Raw genomic sequence first — 9,530 nt, 5'->3', positions numbered from 1 at the left:
ATGGGTTCACATTCCCTTATGGAGACAATGCTAGAGTTCTGGTATTTTTTCAGGGACTCGGGGACAAATCCTATGTACTTTGATGCTGGTTTTCTTCTCCTACAGTGGTTCTAAGTCCATGACCCCTATAAAGATAGAGGGATGCCCACGTCCTTCTACCCTGGGACCTGCCAGTCGAACCCCCCAGGGAGAGGGGCCCCATCATTTATTATTTCTGCCCCTCTTGTTAAGGAAATACTTTCTCAATAGCCTCCTCAGGTTTGTATATTTGTACAGTCTTCATTTTCTTCCTTGATTCAACCCCCTTTTTCTCCTATTTATTTGCTGTATAAACACCAGCTCGGTCCCCAGCTTCCACCCGGGGTTGAATTATTTTGTATTTTTTTTATGATGTTTCTTCCCATTGAAGACTGTGTTTATTTGCCCGGGCGATCTGGTTGGGATAAGAGTATTTTGGGGTACCTATGAGTAGGCGAGAGCTGAATTGAAGCGTAAAAGCTGACCTACCATTACCTCAGGTTCTAATCAAATTCCTCAGCTGCAGATGGGAGAGATATGTAGACTGATCCAGCTCCTGCTGTTGGTCTCAAATGTCATAATTCATAGGCAAAGGCCCTGTCTCATATTAAGGTTCAATATTACATTTCAATATTACACTCAATTTCAATAACCCACCCTGTAGTTTGGGTAAAAGAGCCAAACAGTCAATTATGTTAAATTATTCCTTGGTCTGTTGACTGCCGTTTTCTCCCCTCCTTGAAACTCATCAAGGGCAACAGGATTAAAAGGCCAACCAAGTCACAGACCACTGACCCGTGACACAGCTTTGATGACCCCTACAACACCCCACCCTTCCTTAAAAGTAAAATTGTCCAGTTATCGAGGGCTGCCCTAGGCCCCTTCAATAGCTAGGTTTCCATTCAATTGGCGACAGATCTCCATGCGAATATTCTAGAACCGCGTAAAAGAAAATATGCACATTTTCCCACCAAACGGATTTGTTGTGGATAGAAGTCAGTGGGTGATGACACAATGTTTCCATCACATTTTCAACTCTACACAAAAATTGTTGTGTTAAATAGAAAATGTACCTAATCATGTCTTGGCATGTGTGCTCTCGCTAATAGCTCGCTGTGCGGGTAGGGTGGTCTATATGATGAAATTATTATGGATAAGAGCGAGAATATTTTATTTGCCAAACGGTAGCCAAGCATCGATCATCATTTTACCAGAATAAGACCCTTTATTTTAATTGGAAAGGAGCATCAAGATCACCGTGCACTTTCACCACCCTGTGAAGTTCATCGTAACCTATTTCATCTGTAGCCTAATAAACTGCATTGTTTCCCAAGTCATAGAGGGATGACCAAACACCATATCATCGCTTGACTCTAAGTTTACTTTGATATGATGGTTATTAGATACATTTTTGTGCATAAAGGCGTTTCTACCACCATTTCTCGAGTCATTTATTTTACCGACACAAAAAGATCCCACCATGTCGAACGAACAAATTATCTGTTGGTATTTATAAAATTGTACATGTTTCAATCACAGCTGTCGTGATTTGTTTTTATATGGTATGACTTTACTCGCATAAAAACTGTAGATGGAAACGTGGTTAATGTCACAGACAAGCTTTTTGGGGTTAACAGTAAAGGTGAAATAAAGGTGAAATAAATCAAATTAAAAACAGCAGCCATATTCTACTAAGCTAACATATGGAGTTGTTTGAAGATGGTCATACCATGGATCATTTAGCTATTTGATTTAGAATTTTAGGACCCCTTTAGGTATCCAACAAAATAAATATATATTTTGAATTTGGCCTTTACTACGATAGCCCATAGAAACGCATTGAATAACACAATCAAAAATGACAAAACTGACAGTAAAAAAAATACATAATGAGGAAAAATATTTTGAAGAGTCTATCCTATATCTAATTTAGGATATAAAAGACATCTCAGGAAATATTGTAGTTTTTTGGACAAATATTTGTTTTTGTTGGCAATAATCTCCATACTTCCATTCATTCACCTTCAGACGAGTCCCGTGACAATTGTGAGGCTCATAAAAAAAGGAGAACACCATCATGTTCGTGAGAGTCTCATCTTACAATGAAGTGGTCATGGTTAGTAGGTCAAACCGTTCAGACACTACAGATATTTTCGTGAGAAGACCGATTTTCGGGATGTCTGCTGGTCTGACAAACAGCGCTGTAGCTCTGTCACTTCCGCAGATGCGAAATCAAATCAAATCAAATGTATTTATAAAGCCCTTCTTACATCAGCTGATATCTCAAAGTGCTGTACAGAAACCCAGCCTAAAATCCCAAACAGCAAGCAATGCAGGTGTAGAAGCACTGTGGCTAGGAAAAACTCCCTAGAAAGGCCAGAACCTAGGAAAAAACCTAGAGAGGAACCAGGCTATGAGGACTGTGAAAGGCCGACATAGGTGGATGCGGGGGGTTGAGACAGCACATACAAGAAAAAAGATATCTCTAGCTTAAACTGACAGACTTTGATGGGGATTTTTATATTATATTACTTAGACAGATGCACAGGTGAACAAATAGACTCTTAACGATGTTATGGTCTTCATTTGGCATAGTCGAATATATAACTGACTTACCATGCAGTTGTAACAGGTTTCACTGCATTTTGAGTAGAGTTCATGCCAACTTCTGTCTTGATGGATCGGAGTTGCCTGCCTGCATAGTTACAGAAATAAAATGTTCTGTTCAAGGTGTCTCTCAACTGCCTCCACACCTTCTCCAATATGAGCAGAAGAACAGTGAAGAAGAAGTAAAATAAGGACTTAGTGTATAAAAAATGCACAGCACTACTAAATAAATACAGCACGATACAATATGAAAATAAAAATATATTTTAATTCTTAACAGGCTGCATAGAGTTGCATAGAGTTATAGAAATCGAAAAACAGCATTCAGTTCAATGTTTCTCAACTGCATCCGCGCCTGTTGGAAAGTAAAGCAACATAATTGTCAGTGCATGACCAGTGAGATATGTCGTGACGTGACTACCATTAATGTGATGACTGCTATTCATCAAATAATTACCTCCTACATTTAATTATTACCCGATTAAATTAATAATGTAACAATTAACTCATTAGGAATCTGGGGCACCACGGGAAAAGTTTGATTAATGAGTTACCGTTTCCCGAATTAACTCAAGAATATATCAGAATATATCGATATTATACCAGTCATCAATTAATCAATTAATAATTTCCTCATATCAGTCTCATTCTGAACGTTGTTGACCTCGTAAATCTGCACGAACCCTAGCCTAAGTGATGAATCAGCGATAATCAAATTGGCTTAATTATTTATTTACTAACTAACTAAATAATCACACAGAATTACATAAACACACACGTTATAGGTTATATTGATTACTAACATAATGCAATGAAAAGTCCCTAGTGAACTAACCTAATATGACGGCTTGTTACACAATGGAAAGGGGGTGGGGAAATAAAGAGCGGGAGAGACAAAGTGAGTGGACTTATCGAACATACATGTGGAAGCTATGCACAAGGGAAAATGAATACTTTGCACATGAACGTCCGCTCATTCGAAAATAATTGCAATGTATATATTTACACGTGGATGTTTTTGTCGCCTCTCTGTTGAACTCGATCCGTCTATGGGAAGTGGTTCGATGTAAGTCTCTGGTTGTGCAAGTCTCTGGTTGTCCACCAGAGGTCACAATGTCCTTAGTTGTAGTCTTCTTTGTCTCGGAGTGTTCGTTAGAATGGATACATCAGAGGTGTACCAAGCGGTGTTCAGAGGGATCTGTATTTCCCTATGTTTGGTAGAATAGATACATCAGAGGTACCTATGATGGTGAGAGGAATTTGTCCTTCCCTTTCGTCTTGGTCAATTGTCCTAGACTACGTTACATGTAGAGCTGCTGGCGGTGCATGTTTTAGTCTAGTCTTCACCTTCGTCACTCGTTGAGCGTTTCAGTGGGTTTTACCATTTTCTGGTCTTGTAGTTTTAACCATTTCCATCCGTGTAGCCACCGCTCCATGCTGTCTGGTCTGGTAGTCTAACCATTTGTGACGTCCGGCTTACACCGTCCACCTGATTGGTCTAATGTACATTTCGTTACGAGTCCTTTTAAGCACTCTGGTCTTGGAGAGTGTTCTATCCTGTTGACACAATGTATGCGCTCACGTGGGCGTGGTCACTGACCTGGCCCAGGTCTACATGAAAAGCCATTATCCCATTTAGAAGGCCAAAATCACACTTCCATCTTCTCAAAAGTATTCCTATACTTAATCACCTATTTTATACAACATTCAGATGCAAACCTGATAACACTTTCAGAGCTACAGCTATCTTGCTATACAGTCTTTCTGAAAATCTCAATGACATCACAAAAAAGACAATCATTTCCCATATTCCATCTGTCATCATTTCCAATATTCTTTATGTTAGAAATATTGTTTCAATGTTCATTGTTTGATGTTTTAGTTCTTTGGCAAGAGTCTCTCTGTAACACTAAGACATTCCATTGTCAATACTGCAGAGCCAAAGGGAAAGTTTCTGCTAGGTATTTACGATCTGGCAGTTAAGTCATAAAACCGGGCCAATTCCCCCAGGAGAGACAGAGTTTGGCTATCTGTCAGCCATTGGCCTAGCTCAGTGGTTCCCAAACTTTTATAGTCCCGTACCCCTTCAACATTCAACCTCCAGCTGCATACCTCCTCTAGTACCAGGGTCAGCGCACTCTCAAATGTTGTATTTTTACAATATATTTATTTAACCTAAGAATGAGTGTGAGTTTTTGTCACAACCCGGCTCATGGGAAGTGACAAAGAGCTCTTACAGGACCAGGGCACAAATAATAATATAATAATAATTTGCTCTTTAGTTAGCCATCTTACATATAAAACTTTATTTGTTCATCGAAAATTGTGAATAACTCACCACCGGTTAATGAGAAGGTTGTGCTTGAAAAGATGCACATATCTCTGCAATGTTGGGTTGTATTGGAGAAAGTCTCAGTCTTAAATAATTTTCCACATGTAACCGGTGTGAAATGGCTAGCTAGTTAGCGGGGTGCGTGCTAATAGCGTTTCAATCGGTGACGTCACTCACTCTGAGACCTTAAAGTAGTTGTTTCCCTTGCTCTGCAAGGACTGCAGCTTCTGTGGAGCGATAGGTAACGATGCTTCGAGGGTGTCAGTTGTTGATGTGTGCAGAGGGTCCCTGGTTCGAGCCCAGGTAGGGGCGATGAGAGGGATGGAAGCAATACCTATACACACACACAGTCTGTGCCTGTAATTAGTTTTCATGCTAGTGAGGGCCAAGAATCCACTCTCACATAGGTACGTGGTTGCAAAGGGCATCAGTGTCTTAACAGCGCGAATTGCCAAGGAAGGATACTTTGAGCGCCGCCCAATCCAGGAATCTGTTGGTGGCCTCTAATTAAATTAAATGTTCACAGAACCGATTGTTGCAATTTTGATGAGGCTCTCTTGTTCAGATATCAGTAAGTGGACTGGAGGCAGGGCATGAAAGGGATAACGGAATCCAGTTGTTTGTGTCATCCGTTCGGGGAAGTACCTGCGTAATTACGCACCCAACTCACTCAGGAGCTTTGCTATATCACATTTGACATTGTCCGTAAGCTTGAGTTAATTTGCACACAATAAATTATACAATGATGGAAAGACCTGTGTGTTGTCTTTGTTATTGCAGACAGAGAAGAGCTCCAACTTCTTAATCATAACCTCAATTTTGTCCCGCACATTGAATATAGTTGCGAGAGTCCCTGTAATCCTAGATTCAGACCATTCAGGTGAGAAAAAACATCACCCAGATAGGCCAGCCATGTGAGAAACTCATCATCATGCAAGCGGTCAGACAAGTGAAAATTATGGTCGGTAAAGAAAACTTTAAGCTCATGTCTCAATTTTTTTTAAACGTGTCAATACTTTGCCCCTTGATAACCAGCGTGTTTCTGTATGTTGTAAAAGTGTTACATAGTCGCTGCCCATATAATTTCATAGTGCATAAAATACACGAGAGTTCAGGGGCCTTGCATTAACAAAGTTAACCATTTTCACTGTAGTGTCCAAAACGTATTTCAAGCTGTCAGGCATTCCTTTGGCAGCAAGAGCCTCTTGGTTGATGCTGCAGAGCAACTGCACGTACGCACGCACGCACGCATACGCGTTACCACTCCACTATGTCTCCCTGTCATGGCTTTTGCACCATCAGTACAGATACCAACACATCTTGACCACCAAAGTCCATTTGATGTCACAAAGCTGTCCAGTACTTTAAAAATATCCTCTCCTGTTGTCCTGGTTTCCAGTGGTTTGCAGAAGAGGATGTCTTCCTTAATTGACCACCCATAAACGTAACGGACATATACCAGGAACTGTGCCAGGCCCGCCACGTCTGTTGACTCATCCAGCTGTAACGCATAGAATTCACTTGCTTGAATGCGAAGCAGTAATTGTTTCAAAACATCTCCTGCCATGTCACTGATGCGTCGTGAAACAGTGTTGTTTGATGAAGGCATTGTCTGTATAGTTTTTTTGGCCTTTTCCCCCAGCATTGTCCCAGCCATATCCGCGGCAGCAGGAAGAATGAAGTCCTCCACAATAGTGTGGAGCTTGCCTGTCCTAGCCACTCAGTAGCTCACCATATATGACGCTTCTAGCCGCTTCTTATTAATGGTATCTGTTGCTTTTATACATGTCTTACTACTCGAACTCGTCTTAATTCTCGCTCAAACTCCTGTGGCTTATCTTTCAAATTGGCATGTTTTGTTTCTAAATGTCTGCGCAAGAGTGAAGGTTTCATCAAGTTGTGAGATAGTACTTTTGCACATATAACACACTGTGGCTGAGGAAAGGCACTACTCCCAATATAAGTGATCCCCAAATCAATGTACTTCTCATCATATTTGCGCCTCTTCGATGGTCCAACGTCCCTGTCTGTTGTTCGGTGCTTTCCAGGGTAAGGGTGCAGTAGCTCTTTGGCTGCATCAGATTCACAACTGTCAGTGTCCATGCTAGCTGGGCTAACAACAAACGTAGAATTACTGATGCTAGCATTGGATGTGCTCGTGGAAGCAGAACAACTTGTGTTGTCGACAGGTGCAGGTGTAGTACTGCTGGAAATAGCATGACTACCAGTAGAACTGGTATGTGTCTCTATGGATGCAGGCCTTACTTTTTTAAATCATTTATCAATTTTCGAGCAAACGGAATGAGCAGCAGGTACGTTTGGCTACATACGGACCGTTAGTGTAATTCCCGCAAGAGAACAACGGTTAATGTGATTGGATGTTAATTATTTCACTCGGCTACCTGTATCTGACATTGTGTTGTTATTTCACTAAACACTAGATAGTTTCATTTTATTTTTGGCAGTGAAACGAGGCTACTCAGGTGAGAAACAAACCTCACCCAAATGTATAACCCTGTTGGAAAATATAAATGGACTGTTTGAAAATGTGAAGAGAAAAAGTTAATATATATATAGATTATATATATATTTTATTTGGCGTACCCCTCGACGGCATTGCGCGTACCCCTGGGGGTAGCTGATCCGGCACCTTTGATCCTCACCGAAGAGAGAGAGTCATGATAGATACAATAAACTCGGTTTACCAAAGAAAATAACAGCATTGCTAAAATGCTAACGAATCTGCATAGCTTGCTAGTGAATGCTAAAAAAAACTGAGTTAGCAGCTGGTGCTCAACATGAGTGAACGTTGAGTTTGTGTACAAAAATAACATTTACAACCAACAGAATTCGAACTTAATGCAATAATTACATTTACAATAAACACATTTGACCATTTCTAGTAAACAAAGAGCGATATTTACACACTTTTAAAAACAGAATTGTAAGAGCAGAAAAAAACAATACCTTCTCCAACAGGTATAGACAGGAATATATAGCCATTGAAACAGATGACGCAACAGGTTCACAGGAAATGAACCGAGCCAGACTATACTGAACAAAAATAAACGCAACATGCAACAATTTCAAAGATTTTACTGAGTTACAGTTCATATAAGGAAATCAGTCAATTGGAATCAATGGATATCACATGACTGGGAATACAAATATGCATCTGTTGGTCACTGATACAGTACCTTAAAAAACAAGTGGAGGGCGTGGATCAGAAAACCAGTATCTGGTCTGACCACCATTTGCCTCTTGCAGCGCGACACATTTCCTTCACACAGAGTTGATCAGGCTGTTCATTGTGACATGTGGAATTTTGTCCCACTCCTCTTCAATGGCTGTGCGAACTTTCTGGATATTGGCAGGAACAGGAACAAGCTGTCATACACGTCACTCCAGAGCATCCCAAACATGCACAATGGGTGACATGTCTAGTGAGTATGCAAGCCATGGAAGAACAGACATTTTCAGCTCCAGGAATTGTGCAACAGATCCTTGCAACATGGGGCTGTGCATTATCATGCTGAAACATGAGGTGATGGCATCAGACAAATGGGCCTCAGGATCTCGTCACGATATCTCTGTGCATTCGAATTGCCATCGATAAAATGCAATTGTGTTCTTTGTCCGTAGCTTATGCATGCCCATTCCATATCCCCACCGCCACCATGGGGGCACTCTGTTCACAATGTTGACATCAGTAAACCGCTCGCCCACACAATGCCATACATGCAGTTGCATGCTCCCTCAAAACTTGAGACATCTGTGGTATTGTGTTGTGTGCCAAAACTGCACATTTTAGAGTGGGCTTTTATTGTCCCAAGCACAAGGTGCTCCTGTGTAATGATCACGCTGTTTAATCCGATTCTTGATATGCGACACCTGTCAGGGAAATTGATTATCTTAGCAAAGGAGAAATGCTTACTAAGAGGGATGTAAACAAATTTGTGCACAACATTTTATTGAGCATATGGAAAGGTTCTGGGATCTTTTATTTCAGCTCATGAAACAATGGACCAACACTTTACATGGTGAGTTTATATTTTTGTTCAGTATGGTTGGCCATCCTCACTGGTTCTATGTCATGTTTTATACCAGCTCTTCTAAACTCAAATGACAAAGATTTGCATTGATGTTAGAAATAATACACCAGCATAGTGATAATAAGCCAGTTAATATCCCAGTCAATAAAGAGAGCAATTAAAATAACCCTTAGCGACCAGATTGACCATTCAAGATCATTTCTGATTAATCAAAATAGTGGCACTGGCAAAAGTCAGCGACTCAGTGTGATACCTCTGGTCTGGTATATATCAGCTTGTTGTTAACGTAACACTACTTCGCTACAGCCAATTGGCATGGAATAAGTACAAATCTTGCCATCTTGTCTTGTATTTGGAAGGTAAAAAAAAAAAGTGTTTGTTTTTGTGTGTTTGTATAGTTCTGCTGTGTAAGAACATTTCCCCATGAGACCGTCAAAAGACAGAATTAGTGTGAATGATAGAGGGAGAGAGAGGCCATACTATACTATCTCTTTAAGCACATATGAGTTTAACTTCCACTC

This window comes from Salvelinus namaycush, chromosome 17, assembly GCF_016432855.1.
Source record: "Salvelinus namaycush isolate Seneca chromosome 17, SaNama_1.0, whole genome shotgun sequence".
NCBI classification, from domain to species: Eukaryota; Metazoa; Chordata; class Actinopteri; order Salmoniformes; family Salmonidae; genus Salvelinus; species Salvelinus namaycush.
The sequence above is the reverse complement of the archived record's forward strand: the minus strand, read 5'-3'. Positions refer to the sequence as shown.